This window comes from Neofelis nebulosa, chromosome 10, assembly GCF_028018385.1.
Source record: "Neofelis nebulosa isolate mNeoNeb1 chromosome 10, mNeoNeb1.pri, whole genome shotgun sequence".
Classification (NCBI taxonomy): Eukaryota; Metazoa; Chordata; class Mammalia; order Carnivora; family Felidae; genus Neofelis; species Neofelis nebulosa.
This window is the reverse complement of record NC_080791.1, coordinates 14,773,599-14,798,790: the sequence shown is the minus strand read 5'-3', so window position 1 is coordinate 14,798,790 and position 25,192 is coordinate 14,773,599. Positions and strand designations below refer to the sequence as shown.

The 25,192-nt window shown below is 42.0% G+C and overlaps 1 protein-coding gene across 2 annotated transcripts in view; it reads right to left on the bottom strand.

Moving 5' to 3' along the window:
* PAFAH1B2 (platelet activating factor acetylhydrolase 1b catalytic subunit 2) overlaps window positions 1–5,888 on the bottom strand; it is a 28,382-nt gene extending 22,494 nt beyond the window's left edge. The window contains exon 1 of one of the 2 annotated variants that reach the window (XM_058686838.1): window positions 5,734–5,888. The gene's annotated coding sequence lies outside the window, so the exon portion shown is untranslated. The remainder of the gene's footprint in view (window positions 1–5,733) is intronic. The other variant, XM_058686840.1, reaches the window with a different exon arrangement.
* Between the last annotated feature and the right edge of the window lie 19,304 nt (window positions 5,889–25,192).

Here is a 25,192-nt window from a genome sequence, read left to right as displayed (position 1 = left end):
ATACCTTCATTCATGAAAAATACATTACAGAAGCAAACCAATTTTTTAGCACTATGCAAATAAATTAGCTCCACTCTAAATAACACTAGGTCTAAAAAAATTAGGCTCAGGGTTAAGCCCATATCTGATTGAAAATGTAAAATACCATCCACACCCTGTGTACAGATCTTCCTCAACTTACAATGGGATTATAATTGGATAAACCCATTGTAAGTTGAAAATATCCTAAGTCACAAATGCATTTGATACACCTAACCTACCAAGTACCACAACCTAGCATACCTGAGAGGTGCTCAAAACACTTACACTGGCCTACAGTTGGGCAATATCATGTAACACAAAACCTATTTTACAACAGAGTGTTGAATATCTCACGTAACTTACTGAATACTATACTGAATGTGATGAACAGAATGGGTGCATAGGTACAGAATGGTTGTTAGCATATGGGATGTTGACCCTCGGGGTCATGGGGCTGGCTGGGAGCTTTGGATCACTGCCACTGCCCAGTCACTGCCCAGCAGCATGAGAGGATCTTACTTACTGCATATCGCTAGCGCGGGGAAAGATCAAACTTCAAAACTGGAAGTACAGTTCTACTGAATGCATACCGCATTCACACCATTGTAAAGTCAAAAATCCTAAATAGAGTCATTATTGTATCAGGGACCATCTGTATGTACTTCTTTACTAAAATTTGCAACTATCAGAAAACAGCTATCTATGAAAAATTATATATGCCATGTTTTATATATACCACCTCCAACCTTTGCAAAATGAGATTTGTGAGTAGGTAATTTAGGTAATTTGTGCAGGGAGCAAATGAAAGTAGGTTTGCTTGACCCCAATAACGTCACATCTGGCCCACTAATCACAAACCAGTTCATGCTGACTCCCTAAAGAGGGCCTTATATCTATCTAACCACTTCACCCAAAAACCAGAAACTACTTGGAGCTAAAAACATCAACGTAAAATACAAGAATTAGATAGAACTGCCAGATGAATTTGTAAAGCTCCAGTCAGATTATGGTATCTATCTGTCTGAGGTTTCATTGTCCAAGATAAAGTATGGAAAAATTAAAAGATGCACAAAAGAAAAAGAAAAAAATGACTAAGGGGGTTAAAACAAATAGTCATATAGAAACATTTAATTGGGGGGGTGGGTTGCTTTTGTTTTTAAGCTAATAAAACATTCTATACCTTCTATACAAAAGTGTTTTTGGGTCTAAATTCAAGTCTAGATTGAACTTTGGCTACACAGGTTAAAATCTGACATGGTGTTTAACAGTAGTTTTAATTTTAAAAATACCTTTCCTGGGGTGCCTGCTTAAGCGTCCAACTTCGGCTCAGGTCATGATCTCACAGTTCGTGAGTTTGAGCCCCGCACCGGGCTCTGTGCTGACAGCACGGAGCCTGGAGCCCTCTTTGAGTTCTACGTCTCTCCCTCTCTCTCTGCCCCTCCCCCGCCCCTGCTCACACTCTTTCTCAAAAACAAATAAACATTAAAAAAATTTTTTTTTAAAAACAACAACAAACTTTTCTCCCCTGCTGATCAAACAGCTCTACTGGCCTTAAGACAGATAAGGTGCAATCAAGTTTTTGCATCTTATGGATTTCAAAATTACATATATAATGTAAAGTACCGCAACAAACAGCTTCATTTTCCACTAATCCAAAAAAACTATTTCCTAAGTTTTTAAATAGATTTTTAAAAACCCAACTATTTCATTAGTTTGTGCTCATTTACTTTCCCACCTGGAGAGACACTTAATACGTTAGGTATTTTGTGAGACAAAAGTTAACGGACACAGAATTAACTGAGAGACCACTACTCAAACGGAGAAGAATAATCTGTCCTACTTTCACTATATGATTATATAATTGAAACTATTGTTCCTGGGATTGCTTAAAGAACAAGGGTGACAAGCTGCAAATACAGGGTGACCACTTAAAAGACAATGCAGGCACTTCAACTTCATTTCAGTTCTTGGGATACCATGTTGAGATCTTGAAGAGCTTCACGAATTTTGACAAACTGGCAGGTGTCTAGAGGAAAGGAGCCAAGACGGTGAGAAATTTAAAAGCGTGTCATATTAGAAATAGTTGAAAGGAATAGCTATGTTTATAACGTGTAGAAAAACTCAATCGGGAAGAGGAAGACACAGGACACACATAACTGTCAAAGTATTTGAAGATTCCGAGGAGGTATCAAGCTTAATTTGTATGTCCCCAAATAGGAACACAGGGCCAGTGGATAGACTGTACAGTTAGACAAATTTCTAAAAAATATGATACAAAATGACATGGCCTGCCTCTAAGTAGACTCCTCCAATAAAGATTCATAGAGAGGCAAGCTGAGCACCTAACAAAAAAAGCATAAAGTGAATTAAAGCATGTGAGTAAAGATTGGTCCAGATTCATGGGGCCCAAACATTTTTAATATTTTAGAATCTTTTTGAAATGTGCCCTGACATATGTATATTTATAAATTAAATGTGAGTGGTTAATCTGTATATGAAATATTAATAAAGTCTATTTTCCCCCTTTCTAGGTAAAAAAATAAATGTAAAAAGAAGTTCTAAATTGTTTCCTGTATTCCAATGGATCATCTTCTGCAATCCCCAGGAGTGCACGTACTCTACATTCAAGACCAATGGTCTATTTAAGATATAAAACCTTTCGGTGACTCAGTCGATTGAGCAACCGACTTTGGCTCAGGGCATGATCTCATGGTTTTTGAGTTCAAGCCCCGCGTCGGGCTGTGTACTGACAGCTCAGGGCCTGATGCCTGCTTCAGATTCTGTGTCTCCCTCTCTCTCTGCCCCTCTCCCTCACATGCTTTTTCTCTGTCTCAGAAATAAATAAACATTAAAAAAATTTTTTAAATGATACAAAATCTTTCTAGATTTGATTTAATTTACTAACATGGATTTTCAGAGTTCCTCCAACAGGTAAACAACTGATGATGAAGAACTTACTATTTGCAACTCACTGTGCTAGGAGCTTTGTTATTTAAATAAAACTGAAGCTCAGTGAGATTTCAGGAACCTGCTCCACGACAGGGAGAGCTGGGATTGGAACTCTGGGTGACGTACCTCCAAAGCCTATTTATTATTCTTGAGCAAAGGACTTTTGGCTCTATATAGAAAAGATATGATAAATTCTCATTTACTAATTCAACTCACTTATATACCCTATTACTACTACCCAAATTTAGTGGCATCCTGATACTGTAAGCAAAATACTTTCATCTTGGTCCTAAAGTTCTTCTTGGGCAAAACGAAGAAACAGAGACAGAAACTGAAGGGGGTAAAATGTCACTTATCTGAGGCTACCAGGCAGGCAGACCTGAGAGAAGACTGCAAAATATTCCCAATTAGCAGTCTTTCCCCACCCCCCCGGCCCCTTAACTATGAATACAAGGTCATCCTTCCTACTCTACAAGGGCAAAGTATCTGAGCAAAAAAATTGTTTCTTTGTGCTTTCAGACACTCGGATTTTGAATTGTTTTGCAAAATCAAATTCTCACAGTGCAGAGTAGCTTTCCGTTTTATTGATGCCTATGGCTTAATAACCTCTTTAAAGAGCAGGTGAAGAAAAACTGAGCCAAAACCCCATGCAATCTCCTTTTTAAGAACCAGGTTGGAAATGTATAATCTAGGGGACTACGCATCTGGAAGATTTAAATAATTTGGGAGTCTGATAAAATAAGCTGTTGTTTTCTTTATAAGAGAAATGAAGAATGAATCAGGAACTATTCAGAACAGCCTATGGTAGGACACAAAAATTGAATGATTTTCGGTTTCCTGCCTCAGGTAGGACAGAGGTAGAACAATACTGTAACACAGCAGTATTCAGAATAGTGAAGCTGTACTCAGTAACCCAACAAAAAAAGTACCAACAGGGAGGGGCATCTGACTCCCATCTCACCTTCCTGATTAATAATAATCCCACTGGGGGGAATTAGAAGTCACTAACTTCTGATCAGAAACAGCAGGTTCAGTTAGAAAAACAAAGCAGAACGGAGATAAAGATGCCAAGAATGAAAGTTTTGTTAATTCAGACTCTATTCTGAATCTCTGATAGTCCATTAAAATGAGCTCTTTGGAAAAATGAAGAGTAAGCACAGCATTTCCGTTTTCTCTTCTTTCTACCTTAACTTGGACTATGACAGTGAACAGAATTTCCAGGTACAATACTTCTACCAGTACGTGGTGTAGCACGTTTAATCAGAAAGCAGTTCCAACAACAAAGAAATATAAATTCTCTAGCTGAGCTGGATCTTTAGTTTAACCAAGAAAGAGAGGGAGGAGAAAAGTTGCACTAAGAATTAAAAGATTTAGAATGTTTCCACTCTGACCTCAGACTCTTCATTTTGTTTCAGAGAGAATTAGCAGGGTTATTCTGAAAGGGAAGGAAAGCCTCATCCGGAATACCCTGCCTCAGTGGGCAGGTGGGTGGGTCCCAGGGTTCCAGCACATCCATAATTTATTATCAAATGCCCGCCCAAGCCAACAAATTAAAGCACAATGATTTCCTCCTCCTCCCCTGCTCCCCCACAAGGAGGCAACCTTTCCATCAGAACAATGTGCCCAGGACAAGCTAAAGACAAGCGTTTGGGAGGCCAAGGCATATGCAAATGCTCAGGAGAGACAATCCTCTGCATTTTCTTCCTCTCCCTCCACACCTTCATCTCCCCCAATTTAAAGCTGTGCGAAATGAAATCCTAGAGCGGGTGCAGATGGTCCTCCCTTTCTCTGCGGACACGCTCTTAAAAAGAGGCCAAAGCTTCAAGTGTTGCTTTTCTTAAGGTTTGTACATAAATCAAGAAAGGCAACGCTGGCCTGAGAGCTACCGAAAACAGAACAGTGAGTCACCGTGCAACGGGTACATCACAAACCTGGCCAGAGGTCCTGGTCGGGTAAATGGACACGGATGGACCAAGTAAAAAGCACCTGAGAAAATCTGTCCACTGGCATTTTAAGCAGCTGGTTGACCTTGGGCTGGGCCTCATCTCTAAAATGAGGTGGGCTACATAGCCTTTGGAGTCCTGACAGTCTGCGGGTTTCTGAATACATTGGAGAAAACCGAGAAGTTTGAAAAGAGTTGCAATTTTTCAACAAAAGGGAGAGGAAAAAGTGCTCGGTCAACATGCAACCGAGTAACGGGTCTGGGCCCGCGTTAAAGGCCTCTCCGACAGGAGGAAAGGGATGGGAAGGTCTGAGGTTCGAACGCGGGGATGGAGGGAAGAGGCCAACAGCTGAGGCCAGAGGCAGCAGAGTTGCTACAAATGAGGCTTGCGGCGGTTCCCCTCCGGCCCCAGAGAACTGGGGTGCCGGGAGGCCTGCGCCAGGGGGTGGGCCGGGGAGGGGCGGCCGCCCCGCCACCTCGTCCCCCCGCCCCATCCCGGGAAAGGCGGGTGGAGACGGCGGCCAGCGGCCTAGCCGAGTCGGCACATTCGGGGGTGGGGTGAGGGCGGGAGGCCCTCAGGGGGGCGGCGAGCTGTCCGAGGGTAGCGCGGGCGAGTAGGGTAGCCACGCCGAGCCGGAGAGAAGGCGCGCGCGCGAGGCCCCCCGAGGGGCGGCGGGAGGTGGCGGGGGAGGTAGTGGCGCGGAGGGGAGGGGCCCAGAGTGGGGGAGGGGAGGTCGCGAGCCTCTCACAATAACACATCGCCGGCCCTTCCGACCCCCGCCTCTAGGCCACCGGTTCCCCGCGACCCTGGCTGCACTCACTCAGGCAGAGGGTCCGTGCGGGCCCCAAGCGGCTGCGGCGTCGGCGGGTGGCGCGTCTGTCGCTCGCTCAGTCCCGGCGGCCCCGCTCCGGCGCGTCCCTCCTCGGGCCCCAGCACCAGCAGCAGCGCCCCCACTTCCGGTTCCCCTGCCACTCAAGCAAATGGATTCCGGAAGTCCCGCCTCATCCTGCGCGGCCCCGGCGTGGCTCCCTGGTCCTCGCTTTCACTCCCTGCGGGCGTTCGCTGCTGGCGCCCAGGTGTCCTGCCACACCCCGCGAGGTTCCCCGCAGTGTTTTCCGTCCTGCCGTCTTTTTGCTCGTAGTCTGCACGAGGTGGGCCCGTATCTTTCCTCCAGCTGCATCCCTCCATCCTGCGTTAATGTAGCCTCGGAGTGGAGATGGCATTCGGGACAATGTGGCGTGACCTCACACTGACGCCATTCCTTTCCCACCCTGCCAGCCTGGCTTCTTTCTCCACCCCGTGGAATAAACCAGATTGTTGCAAGAGAGAGGGAAATAGGGCCCCAAGGTTAATGAGAGAGTCTGCTACATTATGAGTGGAATTTCTATTTCTGTGCTGAATGTACGGATCTGGGGCGACCGCCTCTTAAGGTGATACCATAGGAGGATGGCGAGTTACAGCCTTTAGCTAAACAATCCCTCCAGTTTGGGGAAGACACACATATACAAAGTCAACACTGAAAAGAATATATGCTAAATGCTATATAAATGCGGGATCTAGAAGAGTAGAGAGAGCGAAAGGTGTACGCAGGCTTATGGCAGGGAAGCGTTTGGTAGAGGAGAGCCCTGACCTGGCCCTTTAAGGATGGAGAGGCTCCATTCAGACCTCTGCCAGGTAGTAGGTAGAGCCTTGCAGCGCTCTGAAAAGATAGGGGTGGGGTGGGTAATTTTGCCAGACAAAACCTGTTTTAAAAAATAGTATTCTTCTGGGGGCCTGAAGTCTCAAGATAAATCAAATTGTTTTTCAGATCACAGTGGTTTCAAATGGTTTCAGTGGTTTCAAACGATAGTAAAAATATCAGGCATGTATAATACAAAATAATTTTGTACTTGTACAGAAGGATTCTTACATTGCTAATTTATCTTTCTTGCGGATGTTCACGTACTGTAAGGCACACCAGTAGGTATTCAGTAAACGTTTGTTGTTTTAAATGTTTTATTGAAAAGAATTCATGTTTGGAGAACTCACGAGGCAGCCCAGAAATATATTTGTAACAGAAGAGAAACAGCTTGAATTTTTTCCCCAGGGATAAATCCATAGAATCTGGCATTTCCCCAGGTGTAACACTCAACACACTTGAATGTAATTACTACTGTGATACTCTGTCTTCAGCTGTAGTGTAAGCTCTGAGGGTGCAGGGACTGTATTCTGCTCATTCCCAGCACCTGGCATAGTACCTTATCCATATCAGACTTTAAATACTGCTGAATGAGGAATGAATGATCAAGGATTGAATTTGAGCCCATGTGGAACCCATGGCCTATCTTTCTACTTTTTTGTTTTCAACTTTTTAATTAAGAAACATAAACAAGGGAGGTGTACCCCTAGGAAATACCAGACCTAGTTTAAACTAGCTTCTGCAAATATTTAAATACCTTTATGGCTCAGGCAGTTTTTAGTCTTTTTTTTTTTTTTTTTTTTTTTTTATTTTTGAGACAGAGAGAGACAGAGCATGAATGGGGGAGGGGCAGAGAGAGAGGGAGACACAGAATCGGAAACAGGCTCCAGGCTCTGAGCCATCAGCCCAGAGCCTGACGCGGGGCTCGAACTCACGGACCGGACCGCGAGATCGTGACCTGGCTGAAGTCGGACGCTTAACCGACTGCGCCACCCAGGCGCCCCTAGTCTTTTGATAAAAATCTCACTGTCACTGGAACCCTGAAATCTATGAAGAGTTTGTCTCTTGCATTTGTCTGTTTTAGCTTTCTAAATAAATATTTTTTTTTTTTTTTTTTACCATTTGTTTATTTTTGAGAGACAGAAACAGAGCACAAGCCAGGGAGGGGCAGAGAGAGAGGAAGGCACAGAATCCAAAGCAGGCTCCAGGCTCTGAGCTGTCAGCACAGCCCAAGGCAGGGCTCCAACCCACTAACCATGAGATCATGACCTGAGCTGAAGTAGGACAGTCAACGGACTGAGCCACCCAGGTGCCCCTCTAAATAAATCATTTTCAAAAATAGACAGGGGATATAGTAGAAAGGACCATGAACTAGGCTTCAGGCTACTTCTTGCTCCTGGGTACTGCTATTTTACTTCTTTAAGCCTTTGTTTCTTAGTCTGTAAGATAAAAAATATGGAGTAGATGATTGCTAAGTTCCTTTCTAGCTCTAAATTTCCATCCTCCTCCCAGTTACGTGGAGGAACATAATTCTGGTGACATACACATCCTATCTCACTCCTCCTCACTTCCCCACACACAACCTCCCCTTCCCCCGGGGTCCCATTCAGAATCTGTGTTTCCACACAGTCCCAGTTGGTGACAGGTAAAAACAACTTTTCTGACTATGAGACAAACTGACTGAAAACTATCAGGAGAGCTTGCACTTCGAGTTGTTTTTCCATTGATTATGGGTTTTATGAATCCATCCAGATTCTTTTTTTTTTGAGAGAGAGAGAGTACACAAATGTGGGAGAGGAGCAGAGGGAGAGGGAGAGAGAATCCCATGCAGGCCCCATGCAACGTTCAGAGCCAGACACAGAGCTCAATCTCATGACTGTGCTTTCTGGACCTGAGCTGAAATCGAGTGGAACGCTCAACCCACTGAGCTACCCAGGCTCCCCCATTCAGATTCTTTGGTTTCCCTCGTGATTAAATGCCACCCTAAAGGGAGAAAATCTATAAATCCTGACAAAATGTCTGTGGACTGCTGGAGTCTTCAAGTGGGCAAAAGTAAAAGTGATCTAACATAAACCTAGGACTTCGAGAATGGGAAGTGTTAAGATACTACCCAAGTGGCCTGGAATTTAGGAGACTGCTTGGCATTTCATCACTTACAGTAATGAAACTGGGAGGTTTCAGAGGACCTGGCATTTCAGACGTGGAAAGAGGACAGAAAAGCCATGTGGACTGAATGGACACGTGGTATGAATTCAGGGAATTTCTGTGGATAGAACCCAAGATTAGATGGTTTATAAAAGAGTTTCAAAGTGTTGTTTATTGTTGACAACATTAAGACATGTTTTGACAGAAGAAAACAAGTTCCCTTACATCCTCACAAATAAACACAATCTCATTTGCCTTGATAACCATATATTTAATAAATATTTCATAATTTTCAAATCTCTGAGGTCAAGCCAAATGTTGTTAGAAATACAGTACAGAACATATAATATTATAACATTTCTGTTTCCACCACCGACAATTGTTTGTCATAGGCTTATTTTTGTAAACAATGTGTGTATGTATGTATGTTTTAATATCGTTACAAACTCATGGATTGAAACACATTTGATGTGCAATTCCATTGCAATTATTAAGCTTATTGATAACTAGATTTGTCCAGTCTTTAGGAGGTAGGATCCTATTCAAGTTGCCTGAGTCATTTTGACATGACCAAATGTTGATTTGCTTCCTGTCACTTTAGTTTTTGCCTTTTCTACAGTTTCATAGAAGTAGAATCATACAGTAGGCACTGGTTTGTTTCTGGCTTCTTCTGTTTAACATGTTATTTTTGAGATTCATCCATGTTGCTCTGTGTATCATTAGTTCATTCCTTTTTATTGCCAAATAGTATTTCCTTGCATGGATATTCCACAATTTGTTTATCCAGTTAATTGTTAAGGAACATTTGGTTTCTATTTTTGCTAACTATGAATAAAACTAATATGAAAGTACATATAGAAGTCTTTGTATGGATATGTGTTTTCACTTTTTTGGGGTAAACATCTAGGAGCGGAATTACTGGTTATATGGCAAGTGCATGTTTCCCATTTTAATAAACTGCCCAACTGCTTTGCAAGGTGGTTTACCAGAGTGCCTGGTTGGCTGAGCTGGTGGAGCATGTGACTCTTGACTCCTGGGGTTGTGAGTTTGAGCCCTATGTTGGGTATAGAAATTAGCAATAAATAAACTTTAAAAAAAGTGGTTTATCATTTTATACCCCCACAAACACTGTAAGAGAGTTCCAGTTGCTGTTCATCCTTGACAATACATGGTATGGTCAAATTTTTTTAATGTTCATTTATTTTTGAGAGCGTGCCTGCACAGGCAAGCGGGGGAGGGGCAGAGAGGGAGACAGAAGCAGGCTCTGTGTGGAGAGCAGACAGCCTCATATGGGGCTCAGGGGCTCAAACTCCCAAATTCCCAGATCATGACCTGAGCTGAAGTCGGACACTTAACTGACTGAGCTACCCAAGTGCCCCGGTATTGTCGATCTTTTTAATGTTAGCCATCCTGGTGGGTATGTTATGATATCTCATTGTGATTTTAATTTGTGTTTCCCTATTAACTATATTAAACATCTTTTCATATTCTTTTTGGCCATTTATATTTTTTCTTTTGCACAGTGTTCATTCAACTCTTTTGCTCATTAAAAAAAATTATGATGTCTTATTACTGAGCTGTACAAGTTCTTTTATGTTCTGAATACTGGTTCTTTGTCAAATATATCTATTTCAAACATTTTTCTCCCAATCTGGGGCTTAAGTTTTCTTTTCCATTATTATTTATGTTTATGTTAATTTCAGTATAGTTAATAGGCAGTGTTGTATTAGTTTCAGGTGTGCAATACGGTGATTCAACAATTCTGTACATTTCTCAGTGCTCATCAAGGTAAGTGTAGAGTTTTCATTTTTTTAAAACCCATTCATTTATTTATTTATTTAATTTATTTATTTAATTTATTTATTCATTCATTCATTCATTCATTCATTTCTGAGAGAGAGGGAGAATGCAGGAGAAACAGAAGAAGAGGGAGTGAGAGAGAATCCAAAACAGACTCTACTCTGTCAGCCCAGAGCCCGAGATGTGGGGCTCAAACTCACAAACTGTGAGATCATGACCTGAGCCGAAGTCTGGTACTTAACTGGCTGAGCTACCCAGTTGCCCCTAGAGTTTTCATTTTTTCAATAGTATCTTTCAAAGAACAAAGGTTTTTAACTTTAATAAAATACAATTTATCTTTTTTTTTAATTTATGGTTTCTGCTTTTTGTGTTTTATTTAAGAAATCTTTGCCTACCATTGGATACAATGAATTTCTTCTGTTTTCTTCTAGAAATTTTATAACTAACTTTTACATTTCAGATAGTAACCCTTTTAAGGGTAATTTTTGGGGGTGCCTGGGTGGCTTTTGGTTGGGCATTGAGCTCTGTGCTGACAGCTCTGAGCCTGGAGCCTGCTTCTGATTCTGTCTCCATCTCTCTCTGCCCCTCCCCTGTTCACAGTCTCTCTCTCTCGAATATAAACATTAAAAAAAAAATAAAAGTAATTTTTATGTGTGGTATGAAGTGAAGGACAAAACTGTTTTGCATATGGATGTGCCATTGTTCCAGCCCTATTTGTTGAAAAGACTTTTCTCCAATGAATTGTCTTGGCCCCTTGTTGAAAGACAATTGACTCTATATGTGTGGGTCAGTTTCAAACTGTATATTCTGTTCCATTGATCTCTGTATCTACCGTTACACCAATACCAAACTGTCTTAATTGCTGTAACTATATGGTAACTCCTGAAATCAGATAGTGTTCAGTCCTCCAACTATCTTCTTTTTCAAAATTGTTTTGACTGTTCTCAGTCTTTTGCATATCCGTATATATATGTGTGTGTGTGTATATATATATATATATATATATTTTTTTTTTTTTTTTTTTTTTTTTTTTTTTTTTTAAGTAGGCTCCATGCCCAACACAGGGCTCAAACTCACAACCTTGATATCAAGACCCCAGCTGAGATCATGAGTAGGACACTTGACAGACTGAACTACCCAGGTACCCAGGGGTCCATATACATTTTAGAATGAGATCATTGATTTCTACAAAAGGTCTTTTGAAATTCTGATGGAGGTGAATTGAATCTGTACATCAGTTTGGGGAGAATTCATTCCTTGACAACAATGGGCCTTATGATTGATTAATTTCTTTTTAAAGTTTATTTATTTATTTTGAGACAAAGAAAAAGAGTATGAGTCGGGGAGGAGCAGAGGGAGAGAGAGAGAGAGAAAGAGAATCCCAAGCAGGCTCCACACTGTCAGCGCAGAGCCCGATGCAGGGTTCAAATTCACGAACTGTGAGATCATGACCTGAGCCAAAGTCAGATGCTTAACCAACTGAGCCACCCAGGTGTCCCGATGAATTTTTTTTTTAATTTTATTTTTAAGTAGTCTCTACACCCAACATGGGCCTTGAACTCACGACCCTGAGATCAAGAGTTGCATGCTCCACCGACAGAGTCAGCCAGATGCCCCTGATTGATGAATATTGTTTACTTTGCCATTATTTTAGATCTTCTTAAATTTCTCTCAGCAATAATTTGTAGCTTGTAGGGTGCAGGTTCACATAGTTGATAATTTTACCCTTAAATATATAAAATATATCCTTGGCATTCCTGAGAAAATTTTCTTGGTCTTTGAGAACTCTCCATTTTTGAGAGCCCCGTAATAGCATATAATTTTCTGATGAAGTGTTCTTGAAGGTTTTTTCTAAGTTCTTATTTATTTATTTTGAGAGAGGGAGAAGAGCATGAGCAAGGGATGGGCAGAGAGAGAAGGGGGTGGGGGAGAGAGAGACAGAGAGAGTCCCAAGCAGAGTCCTGACATGAGCCAAAAGCAAGAGTCAGATGCTCAACCTACTGAGCCACCCAAGTGCCCCTCTTGAAGATTTTAAGCAATCACCTAATCTCTGTAGTGACTATGACAATATGCTTAAGGAGGTGTAAGGGACCCCAATGCCAGGCTGAAATGCACACCGTATCAAGGCATCTGGACCCAGCTTTCCGGCTAGGTGTTTTGTTTCATTGCTCACCAACCTTGAGGATAGCTCCATTCAAATATCCACCTTAGTAAAATTACAAATCCTTATATCATGGATTTTCTGCCTCTCTCCCAAGATAAAAGCCCAAATTCTGAATGCCAAGAGAACATGGATATTTCTGCTGTAGTGTGCATCTCCCTCTTTCAACCCTTTGTTTACAAGCCTCTTTCCTTAATTCAATACGAGTTCTAGGGCAGGAGCCTTGTCGCATTTCTCCTTGTAACCCCAGTGCCAGGAAGTGCCTGGCAGAATAAATATTTTTGGTAAGTGATGAATGAATAGAGCCAAGGTGGATTTTGAGGCCTCAAGAAAAGAGAGCATAAAAGCTGAGGGGAGCAAATGCAGGAATCAGTCAGGAATAGGACTCAGCAAGAGGAATCCTAAAAGACAGGCAATACAGTGGGAAATTAAAACTCAGGAGTTAGGGGCGCCTGGGTGGCTTGGTCGGTTGAGCGTCTGACTTCAGCTCAGGTCACGATCTCGCGGTCCGTGAGTTCGAGCCCCGTGTCGGACTCTGTGCTGACAGCTCGGAACTTGGAGCCTGTTTCGGATTCTGTGTCTCCCTCTCTCTGTGACCCTCCCCCGTTCATGCTCTGTCTCTCTCTGTCTCAAAAATAAATAAACGTTAAAAAAAAAAAAATTAAAACTCAGGAGTTAAGCTGGCATAATCCAGCTTAATTCTGGAGGACAGTTTCTTGCATCTTCTCATATGCTTTAAAAGCTGGATACTCTTATGGGTGCCTGAGTGGCTCAGTTGGTTGAGCGTCCGACTCTTGATTTTGACTCAGGTCACGATCCCAGGATCGTGAGGTTGGGCTCCAGGTTGAGTGTGGAGCCTGCTTAAGATTCACTCTCTGTCTCCATCTCTCTCTTTCTCCCCCTCTGCCCCTCTCCCCCACTCACTCTCTCTCTCTCCCTCTCTCAAAAAAAAAAATTTTTTTTTAAAGCGGGATACTTTTGTTTGTTTTTGAGAGAGCACACAAGTGAGTGAAGGCTAGAGAGAGAGAGAAGAGAGGCTCATTCAAAGCGGAGCTCATGTTTTTCCCAAAGCGAAGCTTGAGCTCACCCCATGTGGAACTCCAACTCAGGAACGTGTGATGATGAGTCGAGCCTAAGTCAGATGCTTAACGACTGAGCTCCCCAAGTGCCCCAAAAGCTGGATACTCTTTCTTTGTTTTTTTTTTTTTGTTTTAATTTATTTATTGTTTAATTTACATCCAAGTTAGCATCTAGTGCAACAATGATTTCAGGAGTAGATTCCTTAATGCCTCTTACCTGTTTAACCCATCTCCCCTGCCACAACCCCTCCAGCAACCCTCTGTTTGTTCTCCATATTTAAGAGTCTTTGATGTTTTGTCCCCCTCCCTGGTTTTATATTATTTTTGCTTCTCTTCTGTTATGTTCATCTGTTTTGTATGTTAAATTCCTCATATGAGTGAAGTCATATGATATCTGTCTTTCTCTGACTAATTTCACTTACCATAATACCCTTTAGTTCCACCCACATAGTTGCAAATGGCAAGATTTCATTCTTTTTGATTGCTGAGTAATACTCCATTGTATATATATACCATGTCTTCTTTATCCATTCTTCCATCGATGGACATTTGGGCTCTTTCCATACTTTGGCTCTTGTTGATAGTGCTGCTATAAACATGGGGGTGCGTGTGTCCCTTCGAAACAGCACACCTGTATCCCTTGGATAAATACCTAGTAGTGCAATTGCTGGGTCATAGGGTAGTTCTATTTTTAATTTTTTCAGGAACCTCCATACTGTCTTCCAGATTGGCTGTACCAGTTTGCATTCACAGCATCAGTGCAAAAGGGTTCTCTTTTGCCTCATCCTCGCCAACATCTGTTGTTGTCTGAGTTGTTAATGTTAGCTATTCTGACAGGTGTTAGGTGGTATCTCATTGTGGTTTTGATTTGTATTTCCCTGATGATGAGTGATGTTGAGCATTTTTTTCCTGTGTCGGTTGGCCATCTAGATGTCTTCTTTGGAGAAATGTCTATTCATGCCTTTTGCCCATTTCTTCACTGGATTATTTGGTTTTTGGGTGTTGAGTTTGATAAGTTCTTTATAGATTTTGAATACTAATCCTTTATCTGATATGTCGTTTCCAAATATCTTCTTCCATTCTGTTGTTTGCCTTTTAGTTTTGCTGACTGTTTCCTTTGCTGTGCCGAAGCTTTCTTTTTGATGAAGTCCCAATAGTTCATTTTTGCTGTTGTTTCCCTTGCCTCTGGAAATGTTTTGAGTAAGAAGTTGCTGCTGCCAAGGTCAAAGAGGTTTTTGCCTGCTTTCTCCTCAAGGATTTTGATGGCTTCCTGTCTTACATTGAGGTCTTTTATCCATTTTGAGTTTCTTTTTGTGTATGGTGTAAGAAAGTGGTCCAGGTTCATTTCTCTGCATGGTGCTGTCCAGTTTTCCCAGCACCATTTGCTGAAGAGACTGTCTTTATTCCATTGGATGTTCTTTCCTGCTTTGTCAAAGATTAGTTTGCCATATGTTTGTGGGTCCATATCTGGGCTCTCTATTCTATTCCATTGACCTGAGGGTCTGTTTTTGTGCCAGTACCATACTGTCTTCATGGTTACAGCTTTGTAATATATCTTAAAGTCCAGGATTTTGATGCCTCCAGCTTTGGTTTTCTTTTTCAGGATTGCTTTGGCTATTTGGGGTTGTTTCAGGTTCCATACAAATTTTAGGATTGTTTGTTCTAGCTCTGAATTATTTTGATAGGAATTGCCAAAAGCTGGATACTCTTAAAGGCAATGTCCAAGTAACTGACATTAAATTTCTTTTCATTTCAGGTTATATATTTATTGAATTCTTACTATGTGCCAGGCACTCTACTAAACCATGGGGAGAAAAGATGAGTAAGGTAATATCCCTTCTCTGAAGGAACTCACAGTTTAGTCATAGATACAGATATGAGGATAAGTGATTCTAATATAATATGCAATAGTAGAGGAAAGCATTGAATAATCTGAGAAATGAAAAGGAGGAGTATTTGCCCAACCTGGAGGTGAGGTAGTTAAAAAAAAAAAAAAAAAAAAAAAGAGACTTCTAGGAGAAAGTGAGGCCTGAACTGAATCTTTTTTTTTTTTTTTTTTAAGAGTAGTGTTAGTTTTACAGCAAAATTGAGATGGGGGAAACTACAGAGGTTTCCCATATACCTCCTGCTCCTACACATGCATAGCTTCCCCCATTACCAACACCCGCCACCAGAATGCTACATTTGTGACAATTGATGAAGCTGCACTGACACATCATCATCACTCAAAGTCCATAGTTTACATTAGGGTTCACTGATGGGGTTGAACATTGACAAATGTGTGATATGTATCTATCATTACAGTATCGTAGAGTATTTTCACTGACCTCAAAATCCTCCGTGCTCCTCCTATTCATCCCTCCCTCCATCCCCAAACCCTGGCAACCACTGATTTTTTTTTTTTTTACTGCCTCCATAGTTATGCATTTTCCAAATGTCATATCGTTGGGATCATACAGTATGTAGCCTTCTCAGATTAGTTTCTTTCACTTAGTAATGTGCATCTAAGTTTTCTCCAAGTTTTCATGGCTTAATAGCTCATTTCTTTTTAGTGCTGAATAACATTCCATTGTCTGGGTGGACCACGGGGGTTTTTTTGTTTGTTTGTTTGTTTTTTATTTAAAAAAATTTTTTTTAACGTTTTATTTATTTTTGAGACAGAGAGAGAGACAGAACATGAACGGGGGAGGGGCAGAGAGAGAGGGAGACACAAATTTTTTTTTTAACGTTTTATTTTTTTTTTTTTTTAATTTTTTTTTTTCAACGTTTTTTATTTATTTTTGGGACAGAGAGAGACAGAGCATGAACGGGGGAGGGGCAGAGAGAGAGGGAGACACAGAATCGGAAACAGGCTCCAGGCTCCGAGCCATCAGCCCAGAGCCTGACGCGGGGCTCGAACTCACAGACCGCGAGATCGTGACCTGGCTGAAGTCGGACGCTTAACCGACTGCGCCACCCAGGCGCCCCACGTTTTATTTATTTTTGAGACAGAGAGAGACAGAGCATGAACGGGGGAGGGGCAGAGAGAGAGGGAGACACAGAATCGGAAGCAGGCTCCAGGCTCTGAGCCGTCAGCCCAGAGCCCAACGTGGGGCTCAAACTCACGGACGGCGAGATCGTGACCTGAGCTGAAGTCAGACGCTTAACCGACTGAGCCACCCAGGCGCCCCGGACCATGGTTTTTTTTTTTATCCATTCACATACCAAAGGACATCTTGGTTGCTTGCAGGTTTTGGCAATGATGAATAAAACTGCTATAAACATCCATGTGCAGGTCTTCATGTGCACATAAGTTTTCAACTCATTTGGGTAAATATTAAAGAATGCAATGTATGCTGAGGTTTTGTGAAACAAAACGAAGCGTATGAACGCCCAAACCAAAAAAGACAACAAAAAACCCATCAAAGTGTCTTCCAACATGGCTGTACCATTTTGTGTTTCCACGAGCAACGGATGAAAGTTTCTGTTGTCCACATCCTTGCCAGCATGTGGCATTTGGCGATGTCTGTGTTCTGGATTTTTATTCTAATAGGTGTGTGGTAAAAGGTCATTGTTTTCATTTGCATTTCTCTGATGGCATATGACGGACCATTTTTCATATGCCTGTTTGCCTTCTGTTTCATGTCTCTGGTGTTGTACCTAATAAGTCATCAACATGCTCAAAGTCATCTGGGTTTGTTTCATATGTTACCTTCTAGCATTTTTCTTTTTCTTTTTTTTTTATTTATTTTGAGACAGAGAGAGTGAACAAGCAGGGGAAGGACAAAGAGAGGGAGAGAGAGAATCCCAGTAAGACTCTGCACTGTCAACGCAGAGCCCGATGCAGGACTCGATCTCACAAATCAAGAAATCATGACCTGAGCCAAAATCAAGAGCTGGATGCTTAACTGACTAAGCCACCCAGGCACTCCTAGCTTTGCATTTTTCTTTACCTCTGATTTTCTATAGTTTGAAATTAATATGCCTAGATGTAGTTTTTTTGGCATTTATCCTGCTTGCTGCTTTCCGAGTTTCTTGGATTTGTGGTTTGATGTCTGACACTAATTTGGAGAAATTCTCAGTCATTATTGTTTTAAACGTTTCTTCTGTTCCTTTGTCTTTCTTCTCCTTGTGGTACATTATGCATGTATTACACCTTTTGTAGTTGTCCCACAGACCTGGGGTATCCTGTTTTATTTTTTGTTTTCATTCTTTGTCCTCTTGCATTTTGGTTTTGGAGGTTATCAGTCAAAAAATCCTCAAGCTCAGAGAGTCTTTCCTTGGTTGTGTTCAGTCTATTAATAAGCCCATTGAAAGTAGTCTTCATTTTTGTTAAAGTGTTTTTTATCTCTAGTATTTCTTTTTGATTCTTTCTTAGGATTTCCATCTCTCTGCTTACATTACCTATCCGTTCTAGCACGGTGTTTACTTTATCCATTTGAGCCCTCAGCCTATGCTTGGGCTGTCTCTTGAAACTGTGTTTTTTGCCTTTCAGTATGCTTTGTGTTTTCTTGATAGCTGAACATGATGTGCTGAATAAAAGGACTAGTATCAGTAGGGCTTTAGTTATGTGATGGTAAGGCGTGGAGGAGGGAAGAAGGAAGCATTCTCCATCTGAACTGAATCTTAAAGAATGAAAAGGAGTTACCAAGTGTGAAGCGAGCCAGGTAAAGGGGAGAGGTAGGGAGTGTGCTACAATTAAAGGCTCGAGCAGAGAAGGCAGCAGGAGAAAAATCTCCCTTGCTTAAGATGTCTTAAGACTGGAATATTTTTGTAATGACCTCACAGTAGCTGACTCCGTCGCCAGATTGGGATCATGCCCAAATCAGCCTTACTTTCTTCACGTTGTCTACCCCAGAGCATGAGTTCTCTACACAGGTGTTGTAAAACTAATAAGTAATCATTTCCCAATGACATGGGACCTCTCTGCTATCAGAGAGAGTCACTCTGGACAAGCATAAGTTGGACCCGAGTCACCTAAGACCAGCCTCACTCTTACACTAAAGCTGAAAGAAGGCAGGTCAGTTACCCAACACCAGGCCACATAGTGGTGGAACTGGAATCCAGAGCCAGTTCTGTCTTAATTCAAAACCTATGTTATTTAAACTTCAAACTACCAAAGTAGAAGAGGCATGACCTCTGTGTGGGATGAGAAAAGCCTTTCAAAAGTACTGAGGGGGGGAAAAAAAAGAGTGCCATCAAACTAAGCAGAGGCTTGAAAAGAAGAAGGAAAGTGGGTTACTCAGGTAGGTAACCAGAAGCCTCTGTAGGTTCTCAAGTGGAAGCAGTAACACCATCATTATCAGGGAACTTTAGAGTTGGAGGGAATCTCAGCTTAGAAGTAATTTGTTATTTCTTCAACCTAGAGAACAAAACAGCTCAGGGACCATGGTCAGAGCTTTGTATTTCACTCCTGGAGATCTTCTAGGTTAACAGGAAGCCACGAATCCATACCTTTTCATCCACTCCTTTCGGAGATGCTTAGTGAATGCTTCCATATGTGCCCGTCACTTTCTAGGGCCTTGGGCTACAAGGATCCCTGCCGTTTTGGAGCTTACGTTCTAGTCGGGAGACTTAATAAACGTTAAGCATCATCAGCATCAAAACTAAATCAAGTTCCTCAGAAATACAAGAGAGCTATAAAGTGGTAGGTGGTACTGGGAGAGGAGGGCTGGTGGAGCTGGTAGAGTTCCATTTGTTCAGGCAAAGCACCATTTGAGAAGGCAACTCGAGAGAAGACTGGAAGGAAGGGAGTTATTTGAACTGATTTCTGGTGGAAGAACGTTTAGGGCAGAGGGAATAGCAGCTGACAAGGCCTTGAGGAAGGGTGCAGGTCTGCATATCTGATGAGTGGCAAGGAGGCTGGGGTGTCTGGAGTAGGAGGGGTACGGGAGGCATGGTTGGAAACAGGAACAGGAAGTGATGGGTCCAGAACACATGAAGGCTCTTGTAGACCAAGAGCAGGACTTTGAGACTGAGGACGTTGGGGAGCCATTGTAGGGTTTGGAGGAGAAGCATGAGCCTAGTTTAATTTAATTTATTGTTTATTTATTTTTAAATTTCCATCCAAGTTAGTTAGCATATAGTGCAATAATGATTTCAGGAATAGATTCCAATGATTCATCCCCTATGTATAGTGTAACACCCAGTGCTCATCCCAACAAGTGTCTTCCTTAATGCCCTTTACCCATTTAGCCCACACCCCCACCCATATCCTCTCCAGCAACCCTCAGTTTGTTCTCTGTATTTAAGAGTCTCTTATGTTTTGTCCCCCTTGTTTTTATATTATTTTTGCTTCCCTTCCCTTATGTTCATCTGTTTTGTATCTTAAATTCCTCCTGTGAGTGAAGTCATATGTTTGTCTTTTTCTGACTAATTTCACCTAACATAATACCCTCTAGTTCCATCCACATAGCTGCAAGTGGCAAGATTTCATTCTTTCTGATTGCCGAGTAATACCCCATTGTGTATGTGTATGTGTGTGTGTGTGTGTGTGTGTGTGTGTATATATATATATATATATATATATATATATATATATATATATACCACATCTTCTTTATTCATCCATCCATCCATCGATGGACATTTGGGCTCTTTCCATACTTTGAGCCTACTTTAATTTTAAAAGGATTCCTCAGGGGGCACCTGAGTGGCTCAGTTGGTTAGGCATCTGACTTTAGCTCAGGTCATGATGTCCTGGTTCGTGAGTTTGAGCCCCATGTCAGGCTCTGTGCTGACAGCTCAGAGCCTGGAGCCTGCTTCGGATTCTCTGTCTCCCTTTCACTCTCCCTCTCTCAGATAAAGAAACATTAAAAAAAATTTTTTTTAATTAAAATAAATAAGTAAATAAATAACTGAAAGGATTCTTCAAGCTTCTGGGCTGAGAGGTGACTGTGTGGGAGAGCAAGGGTGGGAACAGAGAGACCAGTCAGGGGGAGGGGAAGGTTATTGCTGAGGCCCAGGTGAGAGACGAGGAGGCTCAGACCAGGCTGGTGGCAATTTGAGGTTGTTTGTAGTTTGTTGCAATCTGCATCTCCCTGCATCAGCCCGAGCCAACACATCCAGAACGTGTTTTTGCATGTGGAACTTTGCCTACCACCGGTCACTCTCTCCTCGGGTTTATTTCCTCTCCCCAGACTCTGGAGGTGAACATGGTCAACCTGACTTTCCTTCCCTGTCACTTCCCAAGACAAGCCACAAGATCTTTCCACTGTATAGATGTCACTGCAAAACCGCTACCAGAAAACTGACAGGTAACAAAAACTAACATGGATGAAGAGGTTATAGAGATTAATTTCGTAGTTTGTGTATTAGCAGTGCCTGGTCTATAGTTTCTGACTGCCTCTATGATGGTTTGGGGAACTTCAAAGCCTTCTGCCTTTGCTTTTATTCTTTTTTTAAAAAATTTAAAAAATATTATTTATTTATTCTTGGGACGCCTGGGTGGCTCAGTGAGTTAAGCGTCCAACTTCAGCTCAGGTTATAATTTCATGTTTCACGAGTTCAAACTCCACGTCTGGCTCTGTGCTGATAGCTCAGAGGCTACAGCCTGTCAGATTCTGTGTCTCCCTCTCTCTGCCTCTCCCTCTCTCTCTCTCTCCCTTGCTCAAAAATAAATAAACATTTAAAAAATTATTTATTTGTTCTTGAGAGAGAGATAGAGCAGAGAGGGAGAGAGAGAATCCCAAGCAGGCTCCGCTCTGTCTGCGAGGACGCTGATGCGGGGCTTGAACCCACGAACCGTGAGATCATGATCTTAGCTGAAATCAAGAGTTGGATGCTTAACCAACTGATCCACCCAGGTGCCCCCATGTCTTTGTTTTTATTCTTGAAGAATGGGTCTCCCTAACATTGACTGTGACCTCTGCCTCCTATAGTATTTATCCTTTTGGGGGTGGCTTTTTCACTCAGCATAATATTTTTGAGGTTCATTTATGTTGTAGCAAGTGTCAGAATTTCCTTCATTTCAAGGCTGAGTAATGTTCTATTGTATGTATATACAATGCCACCCTCCTTATTTTGTCTGTCCATTAATGAATGAATTTGTTGTTTCCATCTTTTGACTATTGTGAATAATGCTGCTAGGAATGTACAAATACCCATTCAAGTTCCTGTTTTCAATTCTTTTGAATATATACCCAGAAGTGGAATTGATCACACGGCAATTCTTTAATTTGGGGGAAACTACCACAGTGTTTTCCAAAATGGCTGCATCATTTTACATTCCCACCTGCAATGCACGAGGGTTCCAATTTCTCAGCATCTTTGCCAACACAGAGAGACCCAGGGAGACAAAGAATCCGAAGCAGGCTCCAGGCTCTGAGCCGTCAGCACAGAGCCTGACACGGGGTTCGAACTTACAGACTGGCGAGATCATGACTTGAGCTGATGTCAGATGCCTAACCAACTGAGCCACTCAGGCGCCCCTCTTTTGATAATCATTCTAGTGAATGTGAAATGGTATCTCATAGAGGATGGCAGGCACAGTGAAACAGGAGGATGGAGTGACCGTTCACATACTGAATGCTAAACGCACAGACCTCCTACCCCTTTTTCCCACTTGGTTCCCTTTATTGTCCATGCAGGCAACTGAAAGAGATTTCTCTGGGGAATCTTGTTCCCAGCAAGTGACCAATGCAGATCACCCCTGTTGTGAGGCCCAAAGCCAACAAGCTCCACGGATGTGGTCAGAGATTTCAACAGCTCTTTAGTCCCCCACTTTTTTTTTTTAATGTTTATTTATTTTGAGAGAGAGAGAGAGAGCATGAGCAGGAGAGGGGAAGAGAGAGGGAGAGAGAATCCCAAGCTGACTCTGTGCTGTTAGCCTGGAGCCCAGTGCAGGGCTTGATCCCATGAACTGTGAGATCATGACCTGAGCCAAAACCAAGAGTCAGATGCTTAACCGAGTGAGCCACCCAGGCACCCTTAGTCCCCCCCTCTTAACCAAGAGCAGAGCAGACAGCCAATATTATCAGATATCTGAGAAAAGCCTCAAATCCTGAAGGCAGAGAACAAAACAAGAAAGCATCTTTTCATGGGAAAAATGTGAATTTCGTGATACCTGAAAAATAATATCATGAAGGGAAGAAGAGAATATATAAGGTAAAGACAATCAAGTACTGGGTGTCCTCACTGCTACTAGTGAGTGTCACTGCCTGGAAGCCTCTCAAAGGACAGAGCTAGGAAATAAACCTATCTATACTAACGTGTATATACACATAGGGTAATTATCTCTCCACGTTCTATCAGTATCTGTATTAAGCTAAACATAAGTTCACATGGATATTTCCTACTGTAACCCAGCACCATATGGTACACTTTCTTAGTGTTTATTGAGATTTCACAGTGCCAGGTTCTATTCTTTCTTATTTTTTTAAAAATTTTATTTATTTATTTGGGAGGGGGGCAAAGAGAGAGGGAGAGAGAGAATCCCAAGCAGGCCCCACACTGGCAGCGCAGAGCCCAATGCAGGACTCAAACGCGTGAACTGTGAGATCATGACCTGAGCTGAAATCAAGAGTCAGATACTTAAGTGACTGAGCCACCCAGGCGCTCCCGTATGCTATGTTCTAGTTTGCTCTCCTTTCTTCTCTGTAGCCGCTCACCAGCAGTGAGAAAACTGGCTCCCACCCTCTGCTAGCCACACACTTACCTGCTCGTTCCCAGTTTGCTTGTAGAGCAGTTTTAGAATTTAGAGTAGTGCAAAGCTTATGTCTAGTTCCTTTCGTCTTTAGTCTTATGGTCTAGAGTCCTGAAAGTGGCTTAAGTCATCACCTCTTTTTCCACACCCCGTTCAGTGAAGTTATGTCACTTATAATGCAGTTAGAGTCTTTTGTCACAGCCTGCATATCATCCCAGGATCTTCCATCCAACTAGTTAATTTTTCTTTTAATTTGCATACATTAAGATGCACTGTTTGTGTTATAAAGTCCTTTTGGTTTTGACAAGTGGATAGTGTCGTGAGCGATATGTTTCTTCACACATAAACGGTGTGAGAAAATGTAAGATGAGAGAGGGCAAGGAAAGAGGACAAGGAAGAAGCAAATAGATGTAAATTTTTGGCAAAGTTCCACTTTCTAAGTTAGGCAGTAAGTTCACTTATGTAAATAATAAATAAACAAATAAATAATAGATAAGACCCTACATGGACCAATGTTAGTAGTACATACGTACCAAGGATTGTGAGTTACTATTATGGTCAAATTGTATGGACTTTCTGTCTCCATTAGGGTGGAAAAGGGGCCATCTGGCTACCACAGAATTTTTTTTAAATGTTTTATTTTTTAGAGAAAGAGACAGAGCATGAGGAGGGGAGGGGCAGAGAGAGAGGGAGACACAGAATCCGAAGCAGACTCCAGGCTCTGAGCTGTCAGCACAGAGCCCGACATGGGCCTCTCGAACCATGAGATCATGACTTGATCCGAAGTCGGACGTTTAAACTACTGAGCCACCCAGGCATCCCCCCCCCTTTTTTTTATGCTATTTGAATTTATTGGAGAAAGGTAGTTTATTTAACAAATGGTGCTGGAACAATGGACTCCCCATCTCAAGAGAGAAGCCTTATTACCTCACATATGCAAAAAATTCATTGAAAGTGATTAACAACTTCAGTGTAAACAACAATAAAAACCATACACTTGGATCTTAGTCGAAAGGCCAATAAGTGGGCACCTGGGTGGCTCAGTCATGATCCGACTTCAGCTCGGGTCATGGTCTCACGGTTCACGGGTTCGAGCCCCATGTCAGGTGCTGACAGCTCAGAGCCTGGAGCCTGCTTCAGATTCTGTGTCTCCCTCTCTCTCTGCCCCTCCCCTGCTCATGCTGTCTCTCTCAAATATAAATAAACATTAAAAAATTTTTTTAAAAAAAGGCCAAAAAGTGATCGCAACAATAATAATTATAGAAGAAAATGTAGGCACCTATATATACAAGACAGGAGACTAAGAGTTATAAAAGAACAGGGTTAACAGTATTTATTTAAAAATGTTTTTGGGGGTGCCTGGGTGGCGCAGTCGGTTAAACATCCGACTTCAGCCAGGTCACGATCTTGCGGTCTGTGAGTTCGAGCCCCGCGTCGGGCTCTGGGCTGATGGCTCGGAGCCTGGAGCCTGTTTCCGATTCTGTGTCTCCCTCTCTCTCTGCCCCTCCCCCGTTCATGCTCTGTCTCTCTCTGTCCCAAAAATAAAATAAAAAACGTTGAAAAAAAAAATTAAAAAAAAAATGTTTTTGTGTGAAAATATTTCATAAACAAAGCCAACAGGCTATTAATATGTTGAGAAAAGTTTTCACAATGCAAAGGGCATATAGGGACTAAGAACTATAAAATGTAAAGAGCTTTAAAAGTTTGTAACAAAAAAAACGAACAACACATAGAAAGGGGACAGAAGGTATGAATGGACGATTCACAGAAGAAGAAATACAACTGACAAGAAAG